The sequence below is a fragment of the Homarus americanus genome, unplaced genomic scaffold, assembly GCF_018991925.1.
Source record: "Homarus americanus isolate GMGI-L3 unplaced genomic scaffold, GMGI_Hamer_2.0 scaffold40786, whole genome shotgun sequence".
Classification (NCBI taxonomy): domain Eukaryota; kingdom Metazoa; phylum Arthropoda; class Malacostraca; order Decapoda; family Nephropidae; genus Homarus; species Homarus americanus.
Genome location: NW_024747675.1, coordinates 7,501 through 16,286, shown reverse-complemented (window position 1 = coordinate 16,286; position 8,786 = coordinate 7,501).

The window sequence follows — 8,786 nt, the reverse complement described above, 5'->3', positions numbered from 1 at the left end:
TGTGAAATAGAAAACTTAAACTAACTTAACCTAACATTAACAAATATTAACTGTTATTATTTTTTTTCGTTTTACATACAGGATAATCATCATGGGTGATATGATATTATGATGTATTCTGAAAAAAATGTAAAAGGCGTAAGTTTCGGAGAAAAATAATTAAATCTAAAGTTACTCAAAACAACAGTAAAGATTTAAACTATACAGATGAGAGGAAAACAAATACTAGTAATAAGTGCAAGTAATAAATAACTAAATAAACCCTGGAACTAAATATATATATTTTGATGTTCTTTGTCTTTTATACTATAGACTAACTGCAGTATATACTTATAACATTTAATCACGGAATAATAATGGTTGCCCCTCGTGTACGAGGATGGGCCGGCCCAAGGCGTGAATTTGTCAATACGGCAGCTTCTGGTAGTCACGATACGATACGAAGTCTTTAGTTAAGAGGTGAAAGAAGATTATTAGGAGTTGAAGGAAAAGTGGTGAAACTGAAATACAGTAGGAGTAGAAAGAATCTGGGCTCAACCAGATCGCTTCATCTTTCTTATTGGTGTTTTGTCTTTGTTCTGCTCCTTTGGGTCGTCAGACCTTTGTATTAATATTGGTTTATTTATATAATGCTGCTTATTATTATTATTTGTTATTGTTGGAGTTAGTGAGCCCGCCCAGGTCCTTGTGTAACTGGGAGGGTAGTCACTTTTTTTTGAGGTGTTAGTTAAGTGTTAGTTGTGTTAGTCTAAAGGTACACTGTATGGAGAGGCCTGCCAGGTTCTTAGTGGAGCTGGTTGGTCACTCTCATCTTTATTCCTCTAGTAATGTTTTATGTAGAAATGTGTATGTTGAGGCAGGAGGTGGTTCAATTACTTCTTCCTGGCTGATATAGCTGGGAGGGTAATCACATTATTATTATTAATATTATTAATATTTTTTTATTTTTTTATTTATTTTTTATTTAATTTTTTTTTGAGTTAGTGAGCCCGCCCAGGTCCTTGTGTAGCTGGGAGGGTAGTCACATTTTTTTTTTTTTTTTTAACTAAGATGTTAGTTCAATGTTAAATGTTAAATATTAGTTATGTTAGTCTAAAGGTACACTGTATGGAGAGGCCTGCCAGGTTCTTGAGCTGGTAGGTCACTCTCATCTTTTATTCTCTCTATTAATGTTTTATATGTATATTGGGGCAGGAGATGGTTCAATTACTTTCTTCCAGGCTGATTTAAACCAACTGTGTTCTTGGAATTCTTCGTTGTCTATATTATTTATCCAGTTTTGATATGTTTCTGTGTTAAGTTCAGTCACTTTTTTCCAAATATTTACAGCTTTGTTGTGTATATCTACATTGATTTTTAAGAGGTTTGCTCTCTTGTGTAGCTGTTCATTATTGATGTGGTCTGTATATTTTATGTTATATATAAATCTGAGGGCTATATTTTGTACTGTTTGTAACCTTTTAATGCACGTTTTACTAAGGGTGTTCAATGGGATGGGTGGGTAGTCCATAATTGATTTAACAAGGGCAATATAAATCTTTCTTTTGTTATTAATGCTAAGGTTCTTAAAGCGTTATATTTTTGATAATCTTATTCTTGCCTGTCGTTCTTTATCTTTTAAGTATGTTATATATCCTCTTTTTGTTAGTTTTAATCCAAGCATCCTACCTTCAGTGTCGTATGGGTATAGTTCCTGGTCGACTATTACTGTACTTGTTTTAATCTTGGCTATTGGCATTATTCTGAACTTGTTCTTATTTGTCCCTGATTTCCATTTTCTCAAAATCATTTATGTTTTTTATCGCCTTACTGCAGAGTGCCACAAATTGAGTTGATTTTCCTGCATGAATACTATTTTGAGTATTACCAGCAAAACATTATATATCGCCAAAGGTAAAGTTGAGGTGTGTCTGAAGTATAAATTGTATATAGTGTTGGAGAAAGGCATCCTCCTTGAGGTACTCCACTCTCAAGATTAAACATAGTTCCTAAAAAGTTTCCAATTTGAATTTGTGCTCTCCTATCATCTAAATAGTTACACAATATTCTTAGCAAGTATTCGTTAAGTCCCAGTTTTAATATTTCATATTTCAAGCCTAAATGCCAAACTTTATCAAAAGCCTTAGAAACATCCCTTAAAATTATATTGATCTGGTTACCCTTGCTTTTTTCTATTGCAATTATTTCCGTTATTGTAGCTATTGCAGTTAGGGTATTTCTATTGGGCATAAATCCATGTTGTCTGTTGTTAGTTTTCCCATGTTGTGTTAAAAAGGCTATAAGTCTTGAATTTAATATTTTTTCCAATAGTTTCTCGGTAATTTCTAATAAAGATATTGGCCTGTAGTTTAACATTTCATTATCCTTACCTCTTTAGGAATAAATATCATTTTAGCATATTTTAGTTTGTCTGGTGCAACCAGTTATTGCCATGCGTTATAAATGTTTAATAGTGTATTTAAAATGTTTTCAGGGTAGATTCATGATCATATTTCGCACACCTGTGAGCCCAGGCTTTTTTCCTTAAATTTCCTCAGACAGTGCATCATTTCCTTCCCATGGTTATTATTTGATTATTAGGAATAAGTTATAGTCTTATATTGCCTTGGGGCACCCTATGTATCATTTGTTCTCCCATTTCTTCTTCTATCCTTTCTTCGTGTTCACTATCAAAATCTTCATTTTTCTCATCTGATATTTTAAAAACTTTTACCCATTCCCTTTTGAATGCTGACTCTTGTTCATTTTCCTCGTGCAATTTTGTTCCATTTTGGTCTTTAATGTATGGTGTTTTTTGCTTGTTACGCCCCATCATCTTGTTTATGGAAGTCCAAAATGTTTTTGTGTCTTTAGTCATGTCAGCCGCCATTATAATATCATTCCATTTTTATTGTTTGCTTCCTTACATGCGTCTCTTAATTTTATCTGTAGTGCTATCTGTGTCGTATATAGCCATCTGTTACTGCCGTGTCTTTCCATATACCTGTTTATTTCATTGTAATAGGTCTGGATTAATTTAACTTCTTCTGGTAGTCTGTTGTTGGGTAATGTTCTAAAGTGTGAAGTAGGAGTGTGTTTGGTTATAGATGTTTTTATTGCTGAGTGCAGTCTGTCCATTTCTGAGTCTATATCTTCTGTTGTTTTCTCTTGTAGGTTAATCGAGTGGTGATTACTTAAGTTGCCCTTGAAGCTGTCTCAGCCTTGCTTTACCTATTTTCAGTCTTCTTTTGTTGGTATCTGTATGGGGCTTGTTGACAGTGTAGTATAATTGGCAGATGGTCACTGCCTGTAAGAGGTCCCTGCATTATATGGTAATTGAAAAGGCTTTGTTGTTGGTAAAAAATTTTATCTTTGCGTCGATTGTGTATTGTGATTTCTCCAGGTTGGTGTTAGACCCAGATGATTGATTTTCCTAAATTTGCTTAATTGATTAAGGCGTTTCTACGACGTTATTATTTGCATTGTCAAAAATCCTATGTCTGGCGTTAAAGTCTCCTAAGATGTACATCGGATGACTATTGTTAGCCAATTTTAATAGGTCTTCTATAGGTAAGTAGGGTCGTCTCGGTGGCAGATAAGTAGTAGCAATAATTACGTCTCCTTGAGTTGTATTTATTTTTATTGCTAGAAATTGATCCTGGAAGTCATCAATTAGTTTAAATTTTAAGTTTCTTTAAACCGCTATAGCTACTCCGTCATTTTTCTCGCCCGATTTATTTCTTTGGTTTACATAATAGTTAAAGAGTTTTATGTTGTTGTTTTCTGTCTCACTGTGACTGTTTATTAGTATAATGTCAGGGTCAATTTCTTGATATATATTACTTAGGTTAATTCTCTCGGTCTTCCAGTTTCTTACGTTGTGTTGTATTATTCTGAAAGTTCTTACTGTTTGTCTATTGTCCATTATTTCTTATACTTGGATTGTGGCAGTCAGTTGGAGTGGAGACCTATCATCCTGTTTCCCGCTTCTGACTCTTCTATACTCTGACGGGTCTACTATTTTAAAGTCTTTGGCCGTAATCTTTAGTTTGTCCGTAGTAATTAGTGACCAGACATAATCTTCACTTAGGGATTTTTCTTGATATGTCCACTTGTATATCCCTCCTTCACAGTTTTTTACTATTGTCTCTCCTGTTGGTCTCGATGTTGGGATTCCATGTTTTGTTGTAGTGATAACTTTTAATCCAATTTCTTCAGCAGATTCAGGTTGTATATTGTGATCAGTTTCCATCTTATCTTCTCTCCTCCTACTCCTTTGTCTGTCCTTTTGTTATTTCTATCTTCTCTTTGTCACTTCTAGTCATTTGTCTGGGATCTCTATCAGTCGCTTGTGTTCCTTGTGTATCAGTTGTTGCTCCTTGCTCAAACCTTTGTTCGTCTTGATGTAGTCTTTCTCAGTTCGTTTATATGCTGCCCAAATAGCTTTTTTGATTGTGATTCTCTGGAAATATCATTCTGGTAGGTTATTCAATTTAAACATTTTCCTTAATTCTCATTGTATGATCCGGGTGCAAATAGATATTGTGCAAATGTGCATGATCATACTAATCATTACCTTATCAAGTGTATTGGCTCACTTAGGTTTAATATTACTGTGGATTCTGGTCTATGAGCCCTTGGACCGCTCTTCTTTTGCTATTTCGACGTATGTCGTATCCTTCTGTCTTGTTCCTTTCCTTGTTTCTTGTACTTTATCATGTGTTTTTGACAGGTGGGCATGCCATTGCTAACGTCCTATGTATTACATTCCCGTTTCTCTTACAGTTGAGACAGCCAACATGTATTCTTACATTCAGTGTAGGTATGGTCGTCGCCTGCACAATCTGAGCAGTACTTTTTTTCTTTTTCCGGACAGTCTCTCGTTGTGTGTTCTTCATATTTGTAGCAGGAGAAGTAAGTTTGCAGACTGATGAATGTCTCCTTCTTTATTTGATGTGGTGTGACTGACATGTTGAATATTAGAAAGCCCTGTTGTAAAACTTTCTCAGCCATTGACACTTCTTCAAACATGAGTATAGTCCTTTATCTTAATGACTTCTTCAATCTTCATCCACCTATTTTGGCGTTCCAGTTCTTCTTTCAGGTCTTCCTCCCGATCTCTTGATCGACTTGACGAACAAAAACTGATCTTTTTGCTTTTTGTTCTGGTGGTATGACAACAATAAGGCCTTCATTGTAAAATATATCTCTTGCTTCTTTTGAAAGGATTTTATCTGAATCAAAGTCATCTTTACAGATTACTTTAAAACCTTCATTGGTGCTGAATATTCTAGTTAGTGGGACTTGCAGTTTGTTGTAAGTGATTTCTGCCACTTTTCCCCTTCCAATAGAGTGTCCCTTATCTCTATGTTTTATTCTAATGTGCTAGTTGGTCATCTTCTTGATTACATCTAATCCTACCCATAACATAGGCCTGCCTGGGAGCAGTGACTCCTGCCCCCCCCCCCTCTGGACGGGCGTCGGGCTCTGCACCCAGGTTACCCAGACTATAGTAATGACCTGTGCCACACCTACCAGACCCTGGATTAAGGGGTGCCCTGCACTATCACAGGTCTCCCTTGCTGGATCGACCGTATCGCGAAGTCCCGCCTCCCGTTCAAAGAACGGAGTGCATGAGGGGGATGAAAAAAGGAAAGAAGAGGACTTAGAGAGTAGAAACAGCCTACCTACCACGCCACGTTCGGTCAGCTAATCAGAGCACCGCAGTAAACGTGCATGTATCACGCCACCGTGGGGCACCACTGATTGGCCAATCCAGGACGTAGACGCACGGGTAGTAGTCAAAATTTGGGTAGGCCAAATATTTGTTTTTTCCAAAGTTGGAATTTCCCGTACAATCTGTGATGGTAATTACACCGTCACTATGTTGAGTAAGTACAATCACTAGGATTGAGTGTCTTATCACAACAAAGTTGCAGACTCAAACATGCAGCAAAAGAATCAGGTCTTCGCAGCTCCGTGTCTATTTTTACTTAGGCTAGCATACCTAAGTTAAAGCAAACTCCCCTTGCCAATACAAGAAGGAAGAGGATTTCTTATAGTCTAATAAACAATTCATCAAGACCAAATACAGTATCTAACACAGTCTGGCGCAGCCCCCTGGTTAGCAAATCAACCATTTGATTGCATTTTCATTCTGAGAATAGTTAGCAATTATCCATTTTGATTGCATTATCCCAGGTTATGGGGGCTGTGGTCTCCATATCACCAGATTTATTAAAAACTCTACGTCAGGCTAAATAGCTTAGGGCTAGATAGTGGTGCTTGGATTATTTCTTGTCTCTTATTGACTTCGGGTGGCTAACCTCTATAAAATTGAGGACACCAATAGACTTTGTACTAAGGTTAGGTTAAACAGACACTTTTGCTGTAATGGAGGATTTCGCCATCGGGGAGCGTGACGAAACCTCCGGCGAAAGTAGTGGTTAGGTTAGGCGGCCCGGTAGTGGTTGGTTAGTTGCCTGTATTATTATTATTCTATAAAATTTAAGGTCCCCCGTTAGAATTTACCACGGTCAGGCTAGATAGTGTTGGCTGCTTGGATTATTTCTTTGTCTCTTATTGACTTCGGGTGGCTAACCTCTATAAAATTGAGGACACCAATAGACTTTGTACTAAGGTTAGGTTAAACAGACACTTTTGCTGTAATGGAGGATTTCGCCATCGGGGAGCGTGACGAAACCTCCGGCGAAAGTAGTGGTTAGGTTAGGCGGCCCGGTAGTGGTTGGTTAGTTGCCTGTATTATTATTATTATATAAAATTTAAGGTCCCCCGTTAGACTTTACCACGGTCAGGCTAAACAGTTTAGGCTGCTTGGATTATTTCCTTGTCTCTTATTGACTTCGGGTGGCTAACCTCTATAAAATTGAGGACACCAATAGACTTTGTACTAAGGTTAGGTTAAACAGACACTTTTGCTGTAATGGAGGATTTCGCCATCGGGGAGCGTGACGAAACCTCCGGCGAAAGTAGTGGTTAGGTTAGGCGGCCCGGTAGTGGTTAGGTAGTTGCCTGTATTATTATTATTATATAAAATTTAAGGTCCCCCGTTAGACTTTACCACGGTCAGGCTAAACAGTTTAGGCTGCTTGGATTATTTCTTTTTCTCTTATTGACTTCGGGTGGCTAACCTCTATAAAATTGAGGACACCAATAGACCTTGTACTAAGGTTAGGTTAAACAGACACTTTTGCTGTAATGGAGGATTTCGCCATCGGGGAGCGTGACGAAACCTCCGGCGAAAGTAGTGGTTAGGTTAGGCGGCCCGGTAGTGGTTGGTTAGTTGCCTGTATTATTATTATTATTCTATAAAATTTAAGGTCCCCTGTTAGACTTTACCACGGTCAGGCTAAACAGTTTAGGCTGCTTGGATTATTTCTTTGTCTCTTATTGACTTCGGGTGGCTAACCTCTATAAAATTGAGGACACCAATAGACCTTGTACTAAGGTTAGGTTAAACAGACACTTTTGCTGTAATGGAGGATTTCGCTATCGGGGAGCGTGACGAAACCTCCGGCGAAAGTAGTGGTTAGGTTAGGCGGCCCGGTAGTGGTTGGTTAGTTGCCTGTATTATTATTATTCTATAAAATTTAAGGTCCCCCGTTAGAATTTACCACGGTCAGGCTAGATAGTGGTGGCTGCTTGGATTATTTCTTTGTCTCTTATTGACTTCGGGTGGCTAACCTCTATAAAATTGAGGACACCAATAGACTTTGTACTAAGGTTAGGTTAAACAGACACACTTTTTGTTGTAATGGAGGATTTTGCCATCGGGGAGCGTGACGAAACTCAAGCGAAAGTAGTGGTTAGGTTAGTGGCCCGGTAGTGGTTGGTTAGTTGCCTGTACATATTATTATATAAAAATTTAAGGTCCCCTCGTTAGACTTTACCACGGCTGCTAAACAATAGGGCTGCTTTTTGGATTATTTCTGTTCTTATTGACTTCTGGGGTATAACCTCTATAAAAATTGAGGACACCAATAGACTTGTACTAAGGTTAGGTTAAACAGACACTTTGTTGTAATGGAGGATTTCGCCATCGAGCGTAATGAAACCTCCGGCGAAAGTAGTGGTTAGGTTAGGCGGCCCGGTAGTAGTTAGGTAGTTGCCTGTATTATTATTATTATTATATAAAATTTAAGGTCCCCCGTTAGACTTTACCACGGTCAGGCTAAACAGTTTAGGCTGCTTGGATTATTTCTTTGTCTCTTATTGACTTCGGGTGGCTAACCTCTATAAAATTGAGGACACCAATAGACCTTGTACTAAGGTTAGGTTAAACAGACACTTTTGCTGTAATGGAGGATTTCGCCATCGGGGAGCGTGACGAAACCTCCGGCGAAAGTAGCGGTTAGGTTAGGCGGCCCGGTAGTGGTTGGTTAGTTGCCTGTATTATTATTATTATTCTATAAAATTTAAGGTCCCCCGTTAGACTTTACCACGGTCAGGCTAAACAGTTTAGGCTGCTTGGATTATTTCTTTGTCTCTTATTGACTTCGGGTGGCTAACCTCTATAAAATTGAGGACACCAATAGACTTTGTACTAAGGTTAGGTTAAACAGACACTTTTGCTGTAATGGAGGATTTCGCCATCGGGGAGCGTGACGAAACCTCCGGCGAAAGTAGTGGTTAGGTTAGGCGGCCCGGTAGTGGTTGGTTAGTTGCCTGTATTATTATTATTCTATAAAATTTAAGGTCCCCTGTTAGAATTTACCACGGTCAGGCTAGATAGTGGTGGCTGCTTGGATTATTTCTTTGTCTCTTATTGACTTCGGGTGGCTAACCTC